The 15,337-nt window shown below is 44.7% G+C and overlaps 1 long non-coding RNA gene across 1 annotated transcript; it reads right to left on the bottom strand.

The window, feature by feature from the left end:
- Positions 1–760: 760 nt before the first annotated feature.
- Positions 761–10,748, bottom strand: LOC121137183. Its single transcript, XR_005874417.1, has 3 exons — positions 9,758–10,748; positions 7,362–7,560; positions 761–1,041 (listed from the first exon to the last, which is right to left on the bottom strand). It is a non-coding gene; the product is annotated as an uncharacterized LOC121137183 (long non-coding RNA).
- Between the last annotated feature and the right edge of the window lie 4,589 nt (positions 10,749–15,337).

The raw sequence follows: 15,337 nt of genomic DNA, 5'->3' as shown, positions 1-15,337 counted from the left end.
GATTTAAACATGGCAGAGTCAGGCTTGGCAAGGCACACCTTTAATCCCAGCACTTGGGAGGCAGAGGTAGGAAGATTACAGCTTTGAGGCTAGCCTATGCTATGTAGTGAGACTCTGTCTCCACAAAAGCAAAAAATAAATACACAAATATTGTAATTACTTCAATAGAAATAAAAATCTAAACATCCATCATCCTGGTATCAAGTATGTGCGTCACACTCCACTGCTGCCAAGCCACCCAACCATTCATATCCAAAACCTTTGTTTGCACAAAGCCACAATGCAGGATAGACCATGTCCAAGTCAAGGTCTGGGCACCAGCTCCATTCTTGTTATTGTCAATTTAATACACAGAATAACTCCACTGCCCTGGTCGTCAGTGTGTCCAGTTTCTTGTCCTTGGTATGGATCTGAGAGAGCCAAAGCACAGCTGCTGTCTCCCAACCTTCCTTGTGTCTGTAACTGAGGCTGGCTCACATCAGAGCTTTGGTGTTTCCTTGGCCTTGGCAACTGGCCTTTCAGAGGAAGTGAGAACAAGGACACACACAAAGACCGTACAAGAACAAAGGCAGAGAGGACCTATGAGCAAACAGGGAACAAGAACCCTGTGACTAGGACAACAATGGGGACTGGGGGGGTGGTCAGCGAGGGTTTACCAACCCCCAGGCATCACAGCTCCTCGCTCCTCTACTCAGCATTTCTGCGTGTGCAAACAGCATTTACAGATTTTTGGCTGATGATTCTAATTGGCCTCTAATTGTAAATTAAACCAAACTTTATTTACTGATACAGATGAAAGCCTTTGGAATAAATGTAGTTGGAGAGAAAAGCAATATCCAAGCAAAATAGCTGTAACAGTCCATGCCAGGATGCGACAGAGTAACCAAATGGGTACAAGATGACACATGCCACAGATGCTCGAAGACGGTGCCGGGATTCGAGGCAGAGGGAAAGCTGTCCTCTCGTCCCCCTTGATTTCATGCACGGTAGATGACAGCCACTCCACACAGCTCTCCTGTGCCTCTCTCTATTTTTTCAGTCCTGGGGATTGAACTTTATGTTAGATTGGTATACCACACAAGAAGCAAGCACTCTGTAACCGATCGGTATCCCAAGTCCTCTTTATATTTTTTTTATTCAGAGAGAGAGTCCCACCAAGTTATCTAGGCTGGCCTCCAACTTATTTTCCCAGGTAGGCCTGAACCTTGACATACCCCTGCCCCATCCCCTTGAATATCTAGGAGTATAGATGTGTCCCATAGACCTGGCTCCACAGGTCTTATAGATGATACTACGGAAAACAATTGTTTTTCATAGTCATGATTCCAAGTTCCCAACAGAGAAAACGATTTGTTCTGTTCTGACCAACTTGTCTCTCTGACACAAATGACCTGAGGCATGCATGCTTGTAATCCCTGACTGTAAGAGCCATGTCTGTGGACCATATGGAAGACAGGGACCAATTTACTGAATATGTGGCTGAGAGATCACCCAGCACCAGAAGTCGGTCACTTGTCAATGATCTGATTGTCACTGAATCTTCAGAAAAGTATCAAGACAAGCAAAGTCAGAGCAGCTGCTACACAGGGACTCCTGGGATAGTGGCAGGGGCTAAGTTCCAGCATCCTGTCCCTGGTCTTATTTTAATGTCCCTCTCTATCCTCTGGGGCTTCTTCTCTGATAGACTGGGCTCCTGTTTCCTGAGAAAGTCCATCCAGACTAGTGTTAGGAGCAAGACACTGTCTAGGCTATGGTCAGTTTTCTACTTCTCACCCTGGTCCCTGTGGGAGGTTTATCTTCTGAAATATAGAGTTATTCAGTAGGAACTACGTGTCAAAATGTAAGTTCCACTGTGGTTGTAAGTAGATGGGGTCTAAGTGAATGTAGATCATGTTCTAGATCAATTCTAACATATCAAAGATGTCATACAAAAAATGAGCTGATTTATGTAAATTGTATGTTAATTCTAGATAGCACATTAGACTGTCAATTCATCATTTTACATACTGTGCTTTAATAACCCATCATTCAATATTGCTTTATCGGTTATGGTAGGGTGCTTTTGGCTGCAGGTAAACAGAAACAACGTACTATAACTTACCTAGTGAATTGTTCCAGCACGTGACTCCGCACGTGAAAGCATTCGGCAGGCACACTTGATGACAGGAGTTTGACCCTCAATGGAAAGAAAGAACCAATTCCCCAACGGTCCTCTGACCACCACAAGTTTTCAATGGCGCGCGCACACATACACACACAATACAACAATAATGAATGAAAGAATCTTTAAAATCCAGGTGTATCAGTGCACATCTGTGATCCTAGTACTGAGGAGGCAGAGCCAGGAGACTCATGAGTTCAAGGCCAAGTAGGAGTGCATACAAGATCCCATTTAAATCTGGGGGGATGAAGGTCCAGAGTCTTTCCTACTTTCCCTCAGGTCAGCCTGATCTGACCTACTGACTGACTTCCCTCAGGACCCTGAGATGGCTGTCACTGTCCTAGTAACCACAGGGGGATTCCTCAGAATTGTTTTTTATCACCAATCAAAATATTTCCCCAAAGCCCTAGGCAGATGTCGTATTCTACTGGGAGAACTGAATCGGCCTGTGCTGACACTAATTGCAAGCAGCACAGGACCTAATAATAGATTTCAGGGCTAAGGCAGAGTCAGTCTCCCAGAAACATTGTCTATACCCAACACTTCAATATTTTGTTGGCAATAGTCTGGATAAGTAAGCAATGGTGTCTACCCCAGCTCCTGAGGGACCAAGAATTAAAATTAATAAAAGTTTAAAAACCTGGGTCCTAAGTCTACACAGAGAAAGGGAACTTCTAATGGAAAAGGGAACTCTTTAAATAAAGAAAGCCATGGCTGGCGCCTGAGCCCCTGCTCTCAAGAGAAGGGGAGATGACTGTCATGTCCCTGTCCACCCCCCCTCCTGCTAACATTCCTTGCTAATTGCTGGTCATAAAGATCCCCTGCCAGCTGTAAAGATCCCCAGGCCCAGGGGATAGCTGACAGGCCCTATGACCCCGCCCCAACCTGCAAGCCCATGCCCTGTCTTATCTTACTCAAATGTATCTTGCTTAAAATATATAGTTACTGCTTTACTCTGTATTTTGTATGACCTTAAGTAACCATGGAAACTGAAATTTGCGGCCTTCAATCTTATGGTCTGCCCCTTTAAAAGCTTCTCCTTTTGGCTGGTGGGCATCTCATTTCCTCCACCATGGAAAGAGATCCGGCTGGCCAGCTGAACAATAAATGGAACCTTTTGCTTTTGCATCAGAGTGTCGACTCCTTGGGTTAGTCTCTGGGATTCCGCAAACCTGGCACAACACTCCCACATCTAAGATAGCATTGCCATCCTTAAAAAGAAGATACCGGGTCTGGCGTTGGTGGCACATGCCTACATGTCTTTAATTCCAGCACTCGGAAGGCAGATGCAGGCAGATCTCTATGAGTTTAAAGCCAGCCTGGTCTACAGAGCAAGCTCCAGGACAGGCTCCAAAGCAATACAGAGAAACCCTGTCTGGGGGGGAGGGGAGATACCAGCCCCATTAAACTAAGATAGGGCCAGAATTAAAACCATTTCTACTTAGCTATCCATCCTATTCCAGGTGTGCAGGAAGCTGAACCATGCTAAAATGTACAGACACCATAAAAGCAGCAGTAACAATAGCAGACAGTTAGCAAGGGCTCATCTTCACCAGGACTTCATTAACTGCCTTGAATATTAAAGGGTACACTGTTCCAGGGAAGGCAAGTAAGGCACAAAATTAGGGAGACACTCACTCTGAGAGCTGTATATGTGCAACCAGGCATCTGTAAATAGATGCCTCTTAAATTTTGTACCCTAAAGTCCTAGCTTGCCTGGCCCAACTTTCCAGATCTAGCACGACACTCAGAACTAATGACTAGTTGTCCATTGCTGGGGCTCAGGAGGCCCAGGTACTTGAAGAATCTCTCTCAAGGAACTGCTCTCAGCTGCTTTATCCAGAGTCTTAGTCCCTTTTACTGGCAACCTCCATCTAAGGACTGTTAAGTACAGGGTATGAAGTCTCAGAGGGGTCACCTGCCATGTCCCTTCACCTTCAGGGATTGACCTAGCTGGGGCAATGAAGGAACGAAGAAAGGGCAAACATAGACACACAAACAGGAAAGCTTGGTTTGGATGGGCTGTGGTTGCTCTGATGGAGGCCATTAACTGCCACGGCAGGGTTAGCTAATCTCAGTGGCAGGTCTCTGTAGGGAGCAGTTTCAGGCTTCAGTGGAGGAAGCTGTGGTTGATGGCTTCTGTACAGTCAGCATCCACACTATGACCAGAGGGAGGCTTTGCCATACCTCTGAGCCTCACCCTGCCACTCCCATGGGTCTGTGGCATCGGGGTCCTTGACATGACTGTGCCCACGTCAACAATATGCATTCACTCAAAACTTCAACCACTCCCTATAGTCATCTTCCATCTAAAGCAGCCCACAGTGTTGGATGAGGACTTTCTTGTGGCTATGTTATTGGTCGTCTTCCTTTGCTCCGTATATTTCCTTCACTGCTAAGGAGATTTGTAGGAGGAAACAGTGTTCTGCCATTAACCATGTGACTTATTAGAGGCGCATATAGATGAGGTAATAAAAGGGCGGTTTACCGCACCACTAACCACACCCACTTCAGGCATGACTAAGGACGTATACGGACGTAGATGGTGAACTACGTCACTCACTAGCCAGGCCCACTTTTGGCGGAAAACTACTAGGTTCATCTGGGTTACTTGTTTGTCTCTTGTGAGTAATTTCTACAATAAATACTTATTTTTACTTTCAGTAAGTGTGCCGTTTATCATTGCAGCATCAGGGATTCACTAGTACTCTCTAGCATTCAAACCTGGACATGGAGTTCTGTCCCCATCTGAGATCAGGTCTCACTATGGTAGCTCAAACTAGCTTTGAACTCAGGACCGACTGCCTCAACCTTCCCAGTGCCCAGCATAGACCCCACTTCTTAGCACACTTGTCCCAGCTACAGTAAGCGCAGGAATAATCCCAAAACAGAACTAAAACTAGTGTCTCCTATGAGAGAATGAAGCGCCAACAGACCTATGATCGAGGCAGTTCAAGTCTGAGAGCCTGCCTGGGGTGATGAAGTGAGCACACCGTAGAGAACCACAGCTGGCACGTGAGAGATGCAGCAGGTGATAACTACATGGACTCAGGGATTCGGTGACTACTCTTGGAAAAAGAGATGCGTTCCAGAAAGACGTGAAAGCCTGTGTGAGTAATCAGTAATTTAAGGTAAACATAAGGTTTGGACATGGGGGCATTTAAACTGTGCACTTGAAAATCTCAAGTCCTGGGGTCTAAAACTGGAGGTGAAGCATTGCTTACTCCTTCCTGGTAAAAGTTAACACTAGGTCACTCCTTACTTGAAGAGAAGTAGGACTTATTGCAAAGGCTGTGTTGGCGGTGTAATTTCTGTTATTTTTGTTTTTAAGATGTATTTTTTAATTATATGTATGTGTGTTTGTGTGGAGGCACATTAGCGAAAGGACCAGTAGACGGCTTGAGAGGGTGGAGTGCGCTATAGGCTGTTGCGAGCCACCTGACATTGGTGCTGGGAACCCAAATAGGATCTCTTGCAAGACCAGTACACACTCTTAACCTCTAAGTCATATCTTTGGCATATGTTTTGAACAGGGCTCACTGTAGTCAACAGAATATTTCAGAAACTACAAAGTCTGCAGTAGGCCATAAAAGACATTGCCGTCTCCCTTGTGTTTACCTTTTTGGACTACTCTCTCTGGGGAAAGGTGCTTTTTACATTTTTGAGATAATCAAGAAGCATTGTGAAGAGACCCACAGAGCAAGGAACTGAGACTTCCTGCCAATTACCAGTAAGTAATTGTCACTTCCTGGCAACAATCATGTTATGAACTCTCTTGGAAGTGACAGCAATGCCAGCTAACACCTTGTCTCCAATTTTAGAGCCTTGAGTCGGAAATTGTGAACCAATGTTTTTGTTTTAAGCCGCTAGATTTTGATACTAATTTGTTATACAGCAATAACTAAGTAGTATACCCGCTCAGTCATCATTCCTGCATCCCATCTTGATCATCAGATATCTAACTACAATTACATCAAAATATAACCAAATTGAGAATGTTCTGGGCCTTCTAAGAAAAGAAATTATATTCCCCCCACATAAACTTCATGACCTGGCTGGTAACACATGCAGCGATAATTAGTATGCTGTATTTGTAAGGGGTAATTTACACCTCAGAAGACAATTCTCAGACATAACTAGGATGGATCTTGGAAGTGATGGAAACCATTAAGTACTCGTGCCAGAATCTCCATGGCAAACACTAAAGGATAGATCACAGAGCTTGGAGTGGCGTACCAGGATATTTATGCTACATAAGATGAGAAAATACACCAGCTGGCTTTGCTCCACCAGAGGGACTGAAGAATTGCTGTCTATTGAAGTGACAAGGAATGGTTATACATCACTAAGAATTTCCACAGCTACCAGCCTTTTGGGGGCCAGGCCAATGATAGTAGATGTTATACAGTTAAACTGATTGACAGTGATGGTGGTAGTGGGACCCTGAAAATAGAAGTAAGGTGGTCACAGTGTCACTGTCCATGGAGATAATATGCAACTATATGAGCCAAAGAAGTCAAGAATGGAGATCAAACCAGAGAGACCCTGTTGGAAAGTTAGTGTCTTTAGCTCAAGTCTAGATCTAAACCAATGTTCTGTCCTAGAATCTACTTACTGGAAGGGAGGCAAGTTCTCTAGGAAGAAGGACCCTGTAGCACCATGATGAGCATATTGTATTGACCTCAGGGATCTATGTTCATTTATACAGGTAACACAGAGGACTCAGGATAAGAGAGAAATCTTAAGCATTTCAGGAATAATTGGACACAGACAGCAATTGACCCCGAAATCTGGGGAGCCACAGCAGTGTTAATACTCCCTGTCCCATTTGACTGAAGAAGAGACACATGGAGGCCAACCAATACATCGAATTCTGTCTTGTGGTAGGCTCCCTGCTTCCTAAACTTGCCCAGTAAGTGTCCATAAATTCAGTGAGTGGATATACTTACTGGTATAATCCTACATATTATCTTGGGAAAGCCTCTGAAACTGCCCTCTCCCAGCCTAGCCATAATAGTAAATAAAAAAAAACCAGTATGTGGTTCTTATGGAAAGGCAGGTTAAGGACACAGGAGTTGTGTGGGTTCCCATCATATTGCCTTTTAATTCTACAAAGGCAGGTCATTGTGGGGAATGACTGTTGACTTGCTCATCATCCTGAGCCCTGGACCCAATTGTAACAACTTCGCCATGTGATTACCTTTTTTTTAAGTCAGAGTCATTCTGTGCAGCCCCAGCTGGCCTTGAGCTTGTGATCCTCACCCTCAGTCCTTCTCGTAGGAATTACAGGTATGCACCACTATGACCAGCTTCAGATGGGTTATCTTGACTAAAGCAGATTAGCATTGCCTCAGGAACAACTTTCAGTGATGGATCCAACAAATGCATTCTTTCAGTCTCTATCAGAGAGGAAGATCAGACCAATTATTTACTTTGGATACACAACAATTACAGTTCAGGTCACACTTCAGTGCTCTGTGAACCTAGGGAACCAGTAGGAAAATGTAGGAGGCCTTACTAAATCACTTGCCTTCCAGATGTTAGGAGTAGATCCCTGCACAGAGTCAATGGCTCACACTATTGTTCGTTACTTCTTCTATCAGGGGATAAAGCAAGCATCTCATTTAATGACAACGTTTGTACCAAGAGAACAATAGAGTCAGTACAGTGACCAAGGAACTGACTGTCACCACCAGGAAACTGTAGGGCTGTGTTTTCAGAATATGAACAGCAAAAAGTATGTTTGATAAGCAGATAATCTAGCTTGGTATTTCTTGATGGAAATTTGGTAAGTATATCAGTCAGAGCCTAATTTTGCACCCACCAAGTAAACTACCTGAACCAGATAAAGGGAAGAAGTTTGACCTGGTAGTAAAAGAAACAGACCGTGAGTGTCAACTGTAGTTTTGAAAGCAGTTGCCAGACAGCTCTTGTTTATCCCATTCCACCGTTCTCTTGTAAATTTTCACAGATAAAAAAGTCTAGGGCTATCTGGAAAGTGGGTTCCAGAATTTTAATAAGAAGCAAATGAACAGGGTGGTGGTGGCGCATGCTTTAATCCCAGCACTGCGGAGGCAGGCACAGGCAGATCTCTGTGAGTCAGGGGCCAGCCTGGCCTACAGAGCTGGTTCCAGGACAGCCAGGACAACACAGAAAAAACATGTCTCAAATATTAAAAAAGAAAAAGCAAGAGATCTGTGGCGCACCACGTGGATGTATCAGTTCTTTCGGAGCCCAAGAACACTTTCTTTTCCTGCTGTGAGGAGTGTGGCTACAGCTGTCACATGCATGCCTCTGCTGAACAGACTCTTTACCCAAGATCACACTTCCCTTCTAGGGACGGCCTGTGTTCAACGACCAGCCAATGTGAGGGTGAAGGGCTGCCTCTGTCTCAATTCAGGAGGGCAGTGAAGGTTGTTTGCAACTGCAGCCAGCAGTGGGGTTAATGGGTTCTGTTTACAACTATATAATGGTTGGTGTTCTTCCTCAGCTCAAAAATGCTATGTTCCCTTTCAAAGAGGACAAGTCTCAAGACCATGCATACACAGAGAGAGAGAGAGAGAGAGAGAGAGAGAGAGAGAGAGAGAGAGAGAGAGAGAGAGAGAGAGAGAGAGAGAGAGAGAAGAGACAGAGACAGAGACAGAGAAAGGGGGAGGGGCTTGGTGAACATGTACATGCCTTGGTTCTGGAGCCTATGCACTTAACTAATACACACTGATTCTGTGCTAGAATTAGCCAAGATTCCCTTGATGAGACCCCGGATTCAACGAGCTGGGCATGCACTTATAAATGTACCTTTCAATTGCGTGTTCCCTGGAAACTACCAGGAGGTTTCCAAGCAAGAAAGGGAAGATCTGCTCCCCGGCCTCCCTCTCCACACTCCATTTCACACAGTGGGTCCCGGGGACTGCCAGGAATGTGTTCCCAAGCTTGTGACCCTGCACAGAGGAATGGCCCTGACATGACAGCTGTGGCCCAGCCCCGGCACTCCCAGATCTGCATGGGAATGGTTCAAATGCACAGTGACCCTGGTTTTATGAACCCAATGGCTAATGAGTGATCGCTGGCTAGGACATACAAGGCTATAGGGATCAAGTTTGTATGAAGTCTCACTTCCTAGAGTAAGGTTAGCTCTCCTGGTCTCCTGAAGGCTGTACAGTGTCAGCACTAGCTACAGGGAATGCTCAGTGTGGATGTGACTTAAGTGATCTCCACTATGACAGAGAAGCAGATCATAATTGGCTACTGAAGGCTAGTTTGAAGCCTTCAGCTCTTTTAATGACTTTGTTCTTGATTTTCATTCTCTGATCACTTTCTTAGTGCCAAGACTCCTACCAACTTCTGCACACATATCATTAAGTAACACACAGAGCAATGACATGTTTAGTCACTTTCCATAAGAACTTCCCCTGCACAACTTCCATATATAATATACCTGGCTGGCAAGCCCCCTTTGTACTACAAATGCAGTGTGTGTTCTGCGGAATGCTCATGGCCCCTCCACTGGGGACTTCCTGAGGCAATGGAAAGAAGAAAACTCTAGGTACTGCTGCCCCAACTCTCACACACATGGTCCCTAGTGTTGCAGGGACTTACCTCCCATCATTCCCAACAACGGTTTTCTGCTTCACAATGTCTGTCTTCTTCCTGTGAATCACTTGGCAAGTTTCAGTATTGTCCTTGTCCTTCCTTGTCATTTCCTGTTCTTCTCCCCACAGCAGGTGCTCCCTGGACCATCTTTAATAAGTACTGGTCCCTGCATCTTCCCTATAGCATCATCTGTGAGGACCCCTTTCCAGCTAGACCATTCCTGAAGCTGGGACACGTGCCTTTGCACAGACATTGGATGGTAGCCACCCGCCCTCAGAGTCAGCTGGCCCCACCGTGTTAGACTCCCTGGAATGTGGTCCCAGGAAAATCCCTTCTCGTCTCCAGCTCCACCGTCCTCACTGTAAGGATAGCAGCGCCTAGGCAATCAATGTTCCTTCTGAGAGCCCAGGAGTAAAGGGGGAACTGACCTTTATGATTTAAAGAGCAGCCTGAATGTCAGCTATCATTATTGCAGTATATGGTTCCTCTGCAGCATGCTCTCTGAGGCTACACCTTTTCCTTCTTTTCTCCCTGGGTCACATTTAGTGCCAGTAAGACTACAAGCTAATAGTAGACACCAAGTTAAAAATAGATACATGAAACCACTGGCCTATCAAAAAAGATGAAATCCTAACCATATTACATCTGCTGTGAGCATTGTGCCTCAGAGTGACTCTGAGACATGCTTTTAGAGACGCTTCTGAAGGGCATAAGAAGCTATGCACAGCCTGTCTCTTCCATGGAAACCTATCCCCGCAAACCTGCGCGGAGTGGAATAGTAGTGTCAAAGCTCATTGCTCCTATCAGCATGGACCAACATTGCTGGAGGACAGTGGAATCTAGAACGCCATTGGCTTCCCACTTTCAAAGCTGCTGCCTCTAAACAGGCAGCTCTTAACAAGGTCTCACTGAAATCCTATCTACTGCATGGTGCTATTAGTTCCTCTTCAATATCTGATGCAATCTAGTGTTTTCCACTGCTTTCTAGTGCGTAGAGTTCCCTAGAAGACAGAAATGAAAGTGATGATTAAGAAGATTGCACTCCAATTTCAAATGTTTGACCTAAACATTGATTCCCCCACCTACCCCCCCATTTCTGTCCCTTTGCCCTCCAAGGGGGGGAAATTACATTTTTAACACAGTGTGCAACCTCCGGTTCATGCTGTTACATGTAGGTTTGCAATCTTCAGACACAAATTTAGTCCACTTCATTGGAACTACATGAAGCAGAACTTAGAGAAATCATAGTTTTCTCCATCTTCTGAAAACATAGGGAAGCTTAAATGCTAGGCATATACCAACTCCTGTGAATGCCTCTTAGAAATAATTAGGCATATATCCACCTTATCTGGGTTGACCCATTTTCTATATCCACTCTTGCTTCCAGGTTAAGTCAATTGCAAGCATCATGTCTGGGATGGAGATATGCATCAGGGGACTGGGGTTGGGGGAATAAGGATGACATGGAGTTTGTTTTGTCAGGCCTTCTCGGGCTCACAGTGCTCTCCAAAACAGGGTTGGATTTCTCAGTTGAGGGTTTTTTGTTTTTTTGTTTTGTTTTTGTTTTGTCTTGGTAAATGACTCAAACTTGAATAATATAAACAGTACTTTGATAGAACTCAAAATAAAAGGACTACATGGAATATTAGTGCAGGTATTTTCAGGGCAGTCTGATGAAGATCTGATCACTCTGAAACCAAGATCTGCCAGAAAATTCAACATGTAAATATTATCAGACAACTCAAATTATCCCTGAATGGTCTTTTGCATGGATGAGGGGAACCTCTGGTATATTTGAGAGCATCATGTAGGAGCTCTTTACTTTCTCCAAGTATTTATTGAAAGCCAAGCTTTGCTATCTTGAAACTAAGCAAAACATTCACACCCCAGGTGTTTACAGACTGTTCGTTAGCCTTTTGTGTTAATACAAGTCAGGTTCAGGAGAAGGTCAGGTGGGGGTTGGAGTGGGCTCCCAGGGCAGAGGTTCCTTATCAAGTCTTTCTCTCTCCTAATGCGTCCCCTCAAAGCCAAACCTCTTGGGATCTGACCGTGTGAGGTGCTGGGGTGGAGGTAGACTCTATTAAGGCAATCCAGAAAGTCACCCCCATGTTCTCAGAATCCCCACCCTACTAAACCTTCCTCTTTGTAGTGCAGCCAAACTCTTTCTCCCTCAGGTATGTTTCTCTTGAGGCAGCTGCTTCCTCTACCACCTTTGACTTCTGGCTGGTTTCCTGCAAGGCTGGCAGAGGCTCCATGTGCCTCCTTCCTGTCATGGGATGTGGAGGAGGCCCTGCTACTTCATTCCTTCCTTCTGTCAGCACAAACGAATGGTCCTCCAACATTCAAACTGCTAGCACCGGGTGCCAGTAAAGAGGAAAATGGAGCAGTGTAAGCATATTTATGTGTGTCGTGCTGTGTATATGGATTGCTTATTCCTGAAGGATATATTTTTTTTTTTGGTTTTTCAAGACAGGGTTTCTCTGTATTGTTTTGGAGGCTGTCCTGGAACTAGCTCTGTAGACCAGGCTGGCTTCAAACTCACAGAGATCCACCTGCCTCTGCCTCCCGAGAGCTGGGATTAAAGGCGTGGGCCACTAACCCCCGGCTCAGAAGTGTAATTTCTAAGAGCTAAGAGTATAGTTCAGTGGTAAAGCATTTGCCTAGCTTGTGCACAGGCCCAGTTAGAACCGCTCACCAAAAGAAATACCTAGTGGGTGTAATCCTAACAACTATTATCCGTATCAGCTGCTGCTCATTTGTCCCTTTCTGCTACTATACGTGGTACGAAGAAAAGTTTCCAGAAAGGACAACTCACGAGGAAAATGAAATTTGACGTTGGTCAAATGGAACAAATTTTCAATACTAGGATAAGGAAGTTCAGGGCTCTGACATACAGTATGATGACCACATTGATAGCAGGGACCAAATACGACTTGCTGAGAGAGTAAATCTTTCAGGGCATGTACACAGGCTCACAGATGATAACTGTGTAAGGTGATGGCTGAATTAACTCACTTTAGCTAATCATTTTACAATGTATATTAGATTTTCACACCGTAGGCCTCAAATGCATGTAATTTCTTAACAAAGTTGGAAAATATATTTGAGGGCTTTTAAACCTAATCTCTGTCTCCAGTTTGCTGGAAAAACACCCCCCTTTCCATGAGCCACCTGTGGTCACTGGATCAGAAAACAAGAGCTGAGTCAGAGGTCCAAGCCCAAGGCCCTGTTCCCCTGGCTCTTGCCAACTGACTACTCGACAAACCACTTTAGGTTACTCAGAAATGTCATTGTGCCAGGTTCTGTTGGATGTGAAAGGTTTGTAGCCCTTAAACATCCCAGGTCTGAGGTGCTCCTGGTCCAAAAAAGTGATCGCCTACCACGATGCAGAATGACAAGTGACCACCACCCTAAAGCTTTTCTCGAGTACCACGTGGAGAGTTTGCTTCGTAGTAAAACTCAGCAGCGGTTAGATCAACTTCCCAGGATGGCAGCCCCTGCTTAGTGGGGTGCTGTCACTCTTTCTATACCACCGTTCTAAGGGGAATCCTAAGCTTCTGAGGGGTCCCCTCATTCTTGCAGACATGTCCTCTGGGATCTGCACTGTGGGTCCTTCCCCTTCTCTGGAAATAGCTTGTCTTCTCTAAATCCAAGGTACCAAGCATACCCCTGCAGTTCATTCATCCCACAACTACTTTTAATCAGTTCAGAGAAATCTCAGGGAAGCAAGTACATCATTTCTATGACTTCAAAATAACACATGCGATCTCTCTAGGCCACAGCTTCCTTAAAAGAAAAATTAGACCTCAAATTCTGGGGTATATGAACTTGGCAAAGGTGCAAAGAGATTCCTCATTACTTCCTGTATTTCTCTTCTGTCTCGTTAGTTCCACAAACTTCCAATCCAGACCCATGTAGAAACCTATATCATTTTCAGCTCCATTCTTTTGTGACCCACTTAGCCAGGCAAGACCTACCTCCTCACAGCTATTGCTGGTAAATTCTTCCTTAGTGAAAAGACAAAACAAAAAATGTGTGGCTGAATGGATTAGTTTGCTCATTCATTCAGAAAATATTTACTTGATTGCTAGTCTCTTTAAGAGATTGTGGTTCCTTAAGAACCTAATCTACTTATTAGGTAGAGACAGAAGGTGCCATGGATGTTTCTATGAAGTAATGAGGGTTTTGTGGTGCCCCGAAGGGAGAATAGGAAGCAATGGGAGAGTAGAAGTCAAGAGAACTGGCCCAGAGCCCTGCCTGCAGTGGGAGAGAAGGAAGGCATGGATGACTGAGTGAATGGATATGCAAATGAATGAATGCATGATTGAATGAATGAATGAACAGAATCATCAGTGAATGGGCAATGTCACCAGTTACCCTCATTCTGCCTCTCCCTGAGGGTCCCTGTCAACTAGCACATTGCCATTTTCAAGCCCTCACAGACACGTCTCATCTGTAGCCTGTAGAATGGTGAAGTCCCTCCTGGAGGCCTTTCTGTCTTTGTTGTTTTGTTTGTTCATTTGTTTGTCTGGTGCCCTCGTTTGCAAGCAAGGATCCTGCAGAACTCCGAAAGCATTTAGAGCCATTTGCAAGTTTCTTCTGTAGAGTTTGGAATTCCTGCTCACCTTAATTATGGGCAGGTAGGTCTCCAGGAACTCCCATTCTTTTTTTTTCTTCAGAAGAATGCAACCTTTTTAATCTAATTTGTGGAAAGTCCCGAACCACACCCCTATGGCCTAGAGACCCATATAAAATTAGTCAGTAGTGATATCCACAGGGATTTTTCTACCTCCTTCTCTTCTCAGAAATGGATCTCCTCCTTCCCGTGATTCCTGGGTGCAGGGATCAATTCTAAGTCAGCAACACCATGTCCAGCTGCTCCTCTGGATTTCTGTAAACATGCCTGGTTCCTGAGGCTGCCTGAGTATCTCAGACTCCTGAACTCCAAGGAGCTTGTCCTCTGGCTTTTCACAAGTTTACCCCAAGTTTCTAATTGCTAGTTTCTACTTTAGCCCTCTCCATTCAGAGCATAATTGCAACACAAATAGTCCGTAAGAAGCTAAGGGACTTTTGTTGTTAATTAAGCTTTGTGTTTTGCAATAAAATCTAATAAATATAACGTAGACTTTAACTGTTTTTTCACAAGGTGAAAATCCCGAAGGGAGATAAATTTATCAAGAAGAAAGAAAAAGAAAAACTTTAGTCATTTCTGAAAAGGGGAGAGGGAGGGAGGAAAAAAACCCTGTGGATATCACTACTGACTAATGTTATCTATTTTTGAAGGTCCTAGAGGGGGTGGTTCAGGGTTTTCCACAAATTAGATTATAAAGTGGCATTCCTCTGAAAAAAGACCGCAAGCCTCTGGACACCCACCTGCCTAAACACTAGGGTGAGCATGGATTCCAAACTCCACAGAGCAGACTTACAAATGGCTCCACAGGCTTTTCCAGGTTCTGTGGGCTCATGCACATGGACCACAATGGCTTTTCAGCATCTGCCTCTCCTGTCAGGCCTGTCACTGTGATCCCATTCACACCTGACTTAGAGCAAGAGCACTGCCAGTTCAGTAGCACCCCCAATGCCCAT

This window comes from Mesocricetus auratus, unplaced genomic scaffold, assembly GCF_017639785.1.
Source record: "Mesocricetus auratus isolate SY011 unplaced genomic scaffold, BCM_Maur_2.0 Super-Scaffold_100676, whole genome shotgun sequence".
Taxonomy (NCBI): domain Eukaryota; kingdom Metazoa; phylum Chordata; class Mammalia; order Rodentia; family Cricetidae; genus Mesocricetus; species Mesocricetus auratus.
This window is presented reverse-complemented; position numbering and strand designations above follow the sequence as displayed.